The sequence below is a fragment of the Belonocnema kinseyi genome, chromosome 10, assembly GCF_010883055.1.
Source record: "Belonocnema kinseyi isolate 2016_QV_RU_SX_M_011 chromosome 10, B_treatae_v1, whole genome shotgun sequence".
In the NCBI taxonomy this organism is placed as follows: domain Eukaryota; kingdom Metazoa; phylum Arthropoda; class Insecta; order Hymenoptera; family Cynipidae; genus Belonocnema; species Belonocnema kinseyi.
The window spans coordinates 31,190,744-31,200,208 of record NC_046666.1 but is presented as its reverse complement, the minus strand read 5'-3'; the positions used below and the strand labels follow the sequence as shown (position 1 = coordinate 31,200,208).

Here is a 9,465-nt window from a genome sequence, read left to right as displayed (position 1 = left end):
CCAAGGTCCTTCAGATTGAGCATCAGACCGGCAATCTGAAGGACCTGGGCTCATATCCCAGCGGAGCTAGAGAGCGTTTTTTTCACATTCTTAAAAAATTAATTAATATTATAATAATATTGATTAGGACCAAGTAGATAAACAAAATTAGCATCTTAAATTATTAATCTTTTTTGTTTAGAAATTTGAACATTCATTTTAAAATTCATATTTTTTGGCTGAAAATTTAACTATTAAGTTAAAAGTTAAACTATTGGGTTATAAGTGCAACTACTTCATTAAAAAGACAAATTTTTAAAAAATACGTTAACGCTGAAAATCAAAAAGTGAAAATTTCTTGAACAAAAAAATGTTTTTTGAAGATAATGTTTAAATTTGCAGCCACAGAGATAAATTTTCAACTGAAATAATGCATTTTTAACAACAAAAATTTTTTAAACCAAAGAAAAAAGAAATTATGAACAAAATAATTAACTTTGAACTAAAATGATGAATCCTCTACCCAAAAATATCCATTTTTACTATATCAGTTTTACATTTACCAAGTAGTGGAATTTTATCTTTAAAAAGAGTCATTTTTAACCAAAACTGGAATAGTAAAATTTTTAGTCAAAAAAATTAATTTTCACATAAATTTGTAATAATTGATATATCTACGAGGAAATAATCTTAATTTACATGAAAATAAGTGGAACTCAATAAAAAAAGACGAATTTCAAACAAAATAATTAAATCTTTTCATAGCAGAAAATAATTTTTCATAGAGTCTTATATGCAATTTTGGAAAAAAGAGAAGAAGTTATCTTATAACCGATTTGTTAATCTTTCAACCAAAAAAATCAATTTTCTACGAAAAAGATTACGTTCACATATGAAGTCAGGCTTTATTTCAAGCTTTATTACCCCCCCCCCCCCGTACCTCTTGCCATGCTCAGTCACGAATTAAAGAGATCCCACTTCTAATATTACATTACGTTCTTTCGACCTCTCCCCCCTCCTTCACATTTTAACAAAAATAATTATGAAATACTTTTCAGAATCTTTTTAAATATGGGAATCAAACGTTACTTTAACATAATGAAAAATACAAACCTGATATAATATTGATTAATAATTTTCTGGCTGTCAATTAAACACAAAAACCCCTCCGTGACATCATGCGCAGAATTACTCGTCCCCCCATATGCCACGATTTGTCACGCTTGACAAGAACGCTTCCCCTGCCCCTCGGTACGTGACATTATAAGTGAACGCTGCCAAAGGTTATTTTATGCCAAATAATTTGATATTTAAAAAAATATTTCACTTTTTAAATTAAAAAATTTAAGAGTATGAAAAAGAAAAAAATAGATGCAATATCTTCTTTTATAACTGACAAAAAGGATTTTCTGGATTTCAATTACAATTCATTTTTTATATGTATTTTTCAATTTATTTTAGAGAAAAAAAATTATCTTACTCATATTATCAATCCTCCAGCACTTATAAAACTTACAGAAAGTAAATGTTTATTGAACTTTCGACGCGAATATACAGTAATAAATTTAAAATAAATTCACATTAAATGAAATATTCTTAACACTAAAAATAATCAAATGAGATAGTTATAAAATAAAATTAAAATGAAACATATCAAACAAATATTCGACGTTGAAGTAATAAAATGAAATATCACTTCGGGCACCACCAATTTTTGGCCCGGCACTGGTCGTTTCTCACAAGCGATGAGATTATGCTGGTTAGTATATGAAGACCATTTCGACTGATATACCCAGCGTGTGATATTATGCGTTAAGGAATTGCGTTGTATGTGGCAGTGTTAAGGGCATGCTGTTCGGTGATCACGTGACCAAACTAGTCTCCGGTTATGAGCATTTTTTTTTTTGGTGTTTATTGTGTCCACACGGATTGAGATATCGTGTTTAAAATTTGACAGACTAAATAAAAGGCACTAAAGAACGTTTATATGCATCAATATGTTTATAATTTAAAAAAAAGTTTATTTATAACTTGATGAAATAGGATATTGGTATTCGAGTTATATTAATTTGCAGATAATGTTTAGTTTGATGCATTTCAGATTTTTTGATTCGCGTATATTGAGCACTGACACCAATTTTGGACTAAATCGTCTAAACCTTAAAAAAATTAATATAAGCAATAAAATTTGCACATTCATTGCAAATAAAAAATTTAGCATCTGCACACACGTATTCTTTCATTACTTTTGGAGCATTTTTAGCGATTTCTAGCGGAGAAAAAAGAAACTTTGAACGTCGATAAAGTCGAGATCACGTGACCAAGTTCGTTCATGAAATTTTTGTGCAGAGAATGAAATGATTTTCACTTTTTTTGTCCTAACTACGTCCACACGGATTGAGATATCGTGTTCAGGATTTAGGAAGTTATACAGAAAGCACTCAGGAACGTTTGTATACATCAAAATGTTTATAATTACGAAGAAAATTTTTTAGTAAAATACTACAGCGATATAAAATAAACTTTTAACGTCGATAAAGTAGATGCCTCGATTAAAAAAAATCGAGGAACATCTTAGAATGTGATACTTGAAAATCCGTCACAGTCCCATCTTGAGAAATGTGCATCTTCAGAAAATGATTAAAATTGTCTAATGGTTATATATTCTTGTAGATTTTTTGTACTGGTGTGAAAAAATTCTAAGAATAAAAAGTTGGTTCATAAAAACCAACCGCTGGTTGGTTCACTGTCAACAATACTTATCAGTAGATCGATTCAACGTCAAGAATTATGGAAGTTGGTTGGAAAAGAGTGACGAGTAAATTTTAGCACATTGCTGGTGTTACTATGATTCCAATTTGAAATTTATCTTTTATTTTTAAGGAAAAAAAATGAAAATCATTTTACACAAAAATTTCATGAACGTACTTAGTTACTTCCCAGTGGGCACAAAATTTGGCGACATCGTTACGACATCTTTATGACAACTTTACGATATCCTATGTCCATGTCGTTTCGCTGTCTTTACAATATCGTAAAGACATCGTCAAATCATGCGACTTATTTACGATATCTCAAAGACACCGAAACGACATAGACATAGGATGTCGTAAAGTTATCGTAAAGATTTCGTAACGATGTCGTAAAGACGTCACCAAACTTCGTGCCCACCGGGTTGATCTCGACTTTATCCACGTTCAAAGCTTATTTTTTGTCCGCTAGGAATCGCTAAAAATTCTCAAAGAAATAATGATAGGTTATGTGTATGCAGACATTAATCCCAGATTTGAAATGAGGTTCATTCCAATCCTATGACAGGGCCATGTCCGTGTAAATATAGTAGGAGACGATGACTCGCTTGCGCGCGCAACCCATTTCTCCTCTTTTGAATTTGAAAACTCGAAGGTGCACAATTGCTGGTTGGAACACTTCGGCGGTTCTATTTATATCTCTATCTGCTAACTGCTTTGAAATAAAATCAAGAGATTGGGATTTTAATATTTCCAGATTTCGATGCTGGCGATTCTCATGATTTGAATACTTCGCGCGCCTCTTTATATGCGTATATTTTGAGGTTACGTTATTTCAAGTATAAAATATAAATTATATAAATATTAATACTATTATATATACATAAATATATACTCATATTATTGATGATAATATTATAATTATGTTATATTATAATAGTCTTATTTATATCTTGATCCGCATTGGAAAGAAATTTTAGCAATTCGCGATTTTGGAATTCATCTCGTTTCGATAAAAACTCAATTATTTTGTTGAAAATGTATCTATTTTGTAAAAAATTCCATTTTTTCATCAAGCGTTCAACTAGTTTGTTAAAACTGTTTCATTATTTTTATTTCAAGGTTCATCTCTTTCGTTGAAAATACATTTTCGAAACTGAAAATTAAAAAATTTAACTATTTGGTTGAAAGTTTAACTCTTTGATTGAAAACTCATATTTTTCGCTGAACAACTTTGTTGAAAATCCATTTTTCCTGTTAAAACTTATTTATCTTTATTTGAAACTGTAACTATTATAGGATTGATTAATAATTAATCGTATATATTGGTTAAGTTGAAAAATTGTTTTTTTTTTATAGAACATTAATCTTCTTGGTTGAAAATTCACCTTTTCCCTTTAAAATTTAACAATTTTGTTGAAAATTCGTTTTTTTTGTCAATTTAATTTTTTATCACAGTTTTTATCTGTAAATTGAACTATTCCATTTTTGGTTGAAATTTTATCCTGTAAATTGTATTAGTTAAAACAACAATTAGTTGATAGAAAATTAATTTATTCGTTTTCGATTATGAATTTTTTAGAACTGAAATAATTTTTAAATAAAATTTTTTAAATTGAATATAAGGTATTAAAAATTGAAAAATAATTGATTTTAGAAGATGATTCTGAATCCGTTCAAAATTAAAGAATTAATAGATATAAGTTTTTAAAATTGTTTCAATTATGACTTCAAATATTATTTCAGTCTAAAACAATTTTATTTTTAACCCATTCAATTTGAAATTTTTTAGTTAAAAAACGACAATTTCGTTAATTATTAGCAATATTTGACCGTTGATTTAAAACAATCCATTATAAACAACTATTAAAAACTATACAAATTTGAACAGTTTGAAATGGAAAGCCTTGAATTGTTAAAATTGTAATGAGCTAAATTTTAACTTTGAACGCTACAATTTTAATTTAAAAAAAGATTCAAAATTAATTAAAAATTCGAAATTATTTCAAAGGATTTGAAACACGATGTAGATTTTTGCAGATTTAAAAAAATCAGCTTTTTGAGTATTTTAAAATATCTAAAAAGAATAAAAAAATTGTTGTGATTGCTAGGAAAATTGAAAATGATTGTTGTAATTTGAAAAATTAATTTTAAGTGAGTATTTGAAAAAATTTTAAAAATTAAAAAAAAAAGAATCAGGACGATTTTAAGGCAACTTTTTCATTTTGCAGTCTTTTTTAATGTTAGGAAAAAAGTCTAATTAACAAAATATATCAATTTTCAACCCAAAAGTTTCCTTTTTAACAAAATTAATTAATTTTGTATCAAATAATTGATGTTTTGACTGTTTATGTTTATATTACATAAAATGATTTTATTTATTTTTAGTTTGTTGGAGGCGAGGGGCACTTCTTTTAATTTTCTTATTCCCAAATTTTTGTCTAGGTCCTTTTTAGTGGTTTTTTATGCCTTTCAGGTTTTTTTCACCGAGCCAATATATTTATTTATATATACGGCTCAAAATTTTTGTTTTTCTTTTATTACATAACCTTCCTTCCAATTTAGTAATTTAAATTTTCAGTGTTTGTAGTTTATCAATGGTTTAATTTCAGATTCTCTACTCTATTTGGATAATTTTTTGACAATACATGTAAAAATGTATGTACTCACAACATTGCCAAAACTCTTTTTCCGCGAAATTGGTAAAACACATTTCAAAGTTTTATTTCTTTTCTATCCTAACAGGTGTAATTAAGATTTTTTAAATTCTAATTTCATAGTAATAATAGTTACATGATATAAATTTTAAAAACTTAACCAATTCCCAAAAAATTATATATTTTATGAAGATTTTTCCTTATATTTTGCAAACTAAATAATTACCACATCTGTTTGAGAAAACGATAAGGTGTCTTGTGAAGAAATTATCCACATATTCCTTTAAAGTGTTTTTCTTTTAAACTATTGATTTAAATATTTATAGATAGGTAACACAGATAGATTTATAGTACAAATATTTTTCTTTTTAGTTTAAACAACATCAAACATTAAAGAAAAACTTGGACAATTTTTTGATAATTCACGTTGTCATTTTATCAGTTATTAAAAATCAAATATTCATTAAGGATTCATAATTACAGTTGGAAATTCAACTATAATTATGAATCCTTAATAAGAACAAAAATTTTTTTACGAAGCAGTTCAACTTTAAGTGAATAATCGAATTTTTCACTCAAAAATTATGATTTTAATTTTTAACAATATAGCTGCATCATATTGTGGAAATCAGATTCTGTAAGTAACTCGTGCAATAGAAAAAATGAATCAAATCGTTAAACGGTTGATAACTTTGCAACCGAAAAATATTTACATTTGACATTTCAATCGAAAAATTGAATTTTTAACCAAAAAGTACAAATTTTCCATAAAACAATTTAATTTCTACAAAGAAAGACGAATTTTTAACAAAATACATGATTTGTTTAACCTAAAATGGTATAGATTAATTGTCAGTTTCAAACATGTATTTTCAAAAACACATGAAACATATTTTCATCAGAATAGTTAAATTTTCAACAAAAAATATGAACCTTCAAATACAAAAATAAATAAATTTTAACAAAGTAGTTGAACTTTTGATAGAAAAGAGAACTTTTTTACCAAATAGTTGTATTTTCAACAAAAGAATTAATTTTTCAACCAAATAATTAAGTTTTTAATCAAACCAGATTCTGATAATGTTGTGAATATTTGAATTTTAATAACTGAGAAAATGATAACGTGAATTATAAAAAAATTGTCCAAGTTTTTCTTTAGTGTGTGATATTGTCTTTCGTAAGTAAATTTTTGGGTCGAAAATTAATATATTTTGTTAATTAGATTTTTTTCTAATACATTAAAAAAAACTGCAAAATAAAAAAGTTGCCTTAAAATCGTCCTAATTCTTTTTTTTTAATTTTTAAAATCTTTTTAAATACTCACTTAAGATTAATTTTTCAAATTAAAAAAATCATTTTCAATTTTCTTAGCAATCACAACCATTTTTTTTTCTTTTTAGATTTTTTAAAATACTCAAAAAGCTTAATTTTTTTTTAAATCTGCAAAAATCGACATCGTGTTTCAAATTATTTGAAATAATGTAAAGTTTTAAATTAATCTTGAATCTTTTTAAAATTAAAATTGTAGCATTCAAAGGTAAAATTTAGCTCATTACAATTTCAACAATTCAAGGCTTTCTATTTCGAAGCATTCTGTTCAAATTTCTATAGTTTTCAACCGTTGTTTATAATGGATTGTTTTAAATAAACGGTCAAATATTGTTAATAATTTACGTAATTTTCTTTTTTTATTTAAAAAATTTCTAAATTAATGGGTTAAAAATAACATTTTTTTAACTGAAATAATATTTCTAGTCATAATTGAAACGATTTTAAAAACTGATATCTATTAATTCTTTAATTTTGAACAGATTCAGAATCATCTTCTAAAATCAATTATTTTTCAATTTTTAATACCTTAAATTCAATTTAAAAAATTTTATTTAAAAATTCTTTCAATTAAAAAAAATCAGAATCAAAAACAAATATATTAATTTTCTATGAAGTAATTGTTGTTTTAACTAATACAATGTACAGGAAAAAATTTCAACGAAAAATGAAATATTTCAATTTCCAGATAAAAACTGTGATAAAAAATTGAATTGAACAAGAAAAAAACGAATTTTCAACGAAATTGTTAAATTTTTAAGGGAAAAGGTGAATATTAGACCAAGAAGATTAATGTTCTATAAAAAAACAATTTTTCAACTTAACCAATATATACGATTAATTTTTAATCAATACTATAATAGTTACAGTTTCAAATAAAGATAAATAAGTTTTAACAGGAAAAATGAATTTTCAACAAAGGTGTAAATTTTCGACCAAGAAAGTTAATGATCTACAAAAAAAAAGATCAATTTAAAACAAAATACATGAATTTTCAACGAAATTATTTAATTTTAAAGTCAAAAAGACAAATGACCTACAAAAAGTTGAATTTTCAAGCGAAAAATATGAGATTTCAATGAAAGAGTTAAACTTTCAACCAAACAGTTAAATTTTTTAAATTTTCAGTTTCAAAAATGTATTTTCAACGAAAGACATGAACCTTCAAATAAAAATAATAAACCAATTTTAACAAAGTAGTTAAACGTTTCATAGAAAAAAGGGCTTTTTTACATTTACATTTACATTTAGTTACAATAGTTACATTTTCAACAAAATAATTAATTTTTCAACCAAATAGTTGAGTTTTTATCGAAACGAGATGAATTCCAAAATCACCAATTTCTTTAATTTCTTTCCAAAGCGGATCAAGATATAAATAAGACTATTATAATATAACATAATTATAATATTATCATTAATAATATGAGTATATTTATGCATATATAATAGTATGAATATTTATATCATTTATATTTTATACTTGAAATAACATAACCTCAAAATATACGCAATAAAGGGGCGCGCGAAGGATTCAAATCAAGCGAATCGCCAGCATCGAAATCTGGAAATATTAAAGTCCCCAATCTCTTGATTTTATTTCAAAGCAGATAGAGATATAAATAGAACTGCCGAAGTGTTCCGACCGGCAATCGTGCACCTTCGAGTTTTTAAATTCAGAAGAGGAGAAATGGGTTGCCCGCGCAACCCAGTCATCGTCTCCTACTATATTTACACGCACATAGCCCTCTCATAGGATTATTAGGATTGGAATGAACTTCGTTTGAAATCTGGGATTACTGGCAAGAAAGGCTCTGTTACTGCGCCACAGAGTAATATTTCCTCACCTTTCCGAGTATATCTTACAGCGTACTTTTTCCCGTGCTGTTTAAGATGTAATGTTTTTTGTTTAGAATATTTAAAAATTTTGTTTTTAAAAACTCTTTTTCTTTTTATTAAAAATGTCAATTTCTAACAAAACATTAGCATAACCTAAAATTGTTTAAATATTTGAATACTGGTTCAAATTATAATTTATTCCCTAAAATACCAATTTTGAGTGTAAAACGATGTGACCTAGAATTCTTAAAATTTTGTGAATCTGCTTTGATATGTTTGTTTTTGTTTAAAAAATCAAATTCTTACGAAAAACACTCACATTATTCAGGATCCGGAAAAATTAAATTTTTATGTAAGAAACAAGATGAATTCTAAAGAAAAAGTTGAATAGTAGAGTTTCCAAATTGAAAAAACTGAAGTTTCAATCCAAAATAGTTATATTGACGTATTAGGTACTATTAATATTTATTAATCGACGTGCGGTCACAAAGATCGCACGAGGTAGGTGGACAAAATGTGGTCCTGCGAGTAATATCAACTCTAAGCACGTACGCGGTATGTGTGACTGCACGGCCACATGACCGCCACAATGATATATTTTTGTTTAATTTGTTTTAAGTTATTTAAAAGCAAGATTTCAAAGCACGTAGACATTCTGTGAAACTGAACGACTACAGTAACGTGAAAATTATATATTTTTGTTGCAACGTGTTCAAACATATTTAAAAGCAATATGGCAAAGCACGTACGCAGTCTAGAAGACCGCACGGCTACTTTCTCGTCACAATTATGTATTTTTGTTTTACTTGTTTCCAGATATATAAAATGCAAGTTGTCAAAGAAAGTACGCGGTCTGTAAGACCGCACGGCCACAGTTACGTTAAAATTATATAGGTTTGTTTCAATTTGTT

General features: G+C 26.6%; 1 protein-coding gene across 2 annotated transcripts in view; it reads right to left on the bottom strand.

Moving 5' to 3' along the window:
* LOC117181551 overlaps nucleotides 1–9,465 on the bottom strand; it is a 79,657-nt gene that overhangs the window by 53,574 nt on the left and 16,618 nt on the right. The gene's annotated exons all lie outside the window — the stretch shown is intronic.